We start from the raw sequence: 1414 nt of genomic DNA, 5'->3' as shown, positions 1-1414 counted from the left end.
AAAAACAACTCTACCAATATGATAAGAAGAAGAAGTTCGCAATGGATCATGCTTGAAGAGAGCTAAGGTATGATCAGAAATGGTGTGGAGCTCCTTCTACTAAAGGGACTGAAAGTTCTAAAAGAAGAAAGGGTGTGGATGGTTCCGCATATTCATCAAGTTCCAAGCCAATTAGTATTGGAGATGATGAAATAATGCGTCGGCTTCCTGGTGTGAAGGCAATAAAAGCGAAAGGCAAAAGGATAGCCATTGTCAAAGATTGTCTGTGAAAGATTTTCAGAGTTTGTGGGCGCTTAAAGAGAAGGATTTTGATCGCAAAGAAAAGCAAAGCAAGAATCAAATGCTTACTTTCGAGAAAAGAGGCTCTATCAGACATAGAATTGGCTCTTAAGAATAAGCTAATAATGGAAATGATGTCCTAAGTTTAATTTTTGAGTGTGTATAAAAAAACAAAATGGTAGTAAGTGGAGACAAAAAAAACATAATAATTACCGAAAAATCCGCAGACATTTCAATGTGATATATATAAAATATATTTCCAAAAAAGAGAGTACAAACATCAAAAGATAGACATGGAAAATATAAAATCACCCGATTCTTTTTTTACGCCAATTCATGAAATTAGAAGATGGCCATGAAAAATAGTCACCACTAAAACCTTGAATATCATACGCGCATGTTCATGGATTTTAATCCGGATTATGTCATGGCAACAAAGGGGAGAAAACCAGATATATACTTGGGAAAAAAAATTATATATGTTCCCAAATATCATTAACAAAGAATAAAAGGAGATATATATCTGGAAATTGGTGGCAATGTTGGGTTAGGTTACAGCAAATGAGCATCATGCATGTGATGAAATTCGAATGTTAGCTTCATATTGCCCACCAACTATAACTTACGATGATGTCTACGTATGATCATGTGTGTATTTATTTTATACCATTTATTGGATCGAACGGTGGATCAATCCAACATCATATAGCATAACCTTTTCAAATTGATTTATATTCCAAATAAAATGAATTTGTAATTATTGCCACGAAACGAACCAAAGAGAATGTCATGAACGGATGAACCGGTTTATTGTTAGATAGATCTCATTTTCAGAATTTAATTTTTAGTTAAGTAAGCTAGTCATGAACTTGAATCTTAAACACCATGCAATGAAACCAACGTTTCAGTTTTCAAATCGAACCCAAAGTCTTGTCGTCTACCGTGTAACAATAAATACCACACTGCCTTTGAAATTCTCCTTTTTGAGACAAATTCTGATAAACCAAAAATCAAAAACTCTGATAAAACCAAAAAATCGGATTTTCCAGTTCTAATCTGTTATCAAACTCTACTCCGTCTATCTTGGCTTGACCACCAATTTTTAATGGTCACACTCCAGAATTGGTCTTATCTA

The 1414-nt window shown here is 33.9% G+C and overlaps 1 protein-coding gene across 1 annotated transcript in view; it reads left to right on the top strand.

The window, feature by feature from the left end:
• The window catches only part of LOC9301482, a 12082-nt gene that overhangs the window by 9958 nt on the left and 710 nt on the right, over window positions 1-1414 (top strand). The gene's annotated exons all lie outside the window — the stretch shown is intronic.

Source organism: Arabidopsis lyrata (genome assembly GCF_000004255.2).
Source record: "Arabidopsis lyrata subsp. lyrata unplaced genomic scaffold ARALYscaffold_8, whole genome shotgun sequence".
Classification (NCBI taxonomy): Eukaryota; Viridiplantae; Streptophyta; class Magnoliopsida; order Brassicales; family Brassicaceae; genus Arabidopsis; species Arabidopsis lyrata.
Note: the sequence above shows the minus strand (reverse complement) of the source record. Positions and strands in the feature narration are given on the sequence as shown.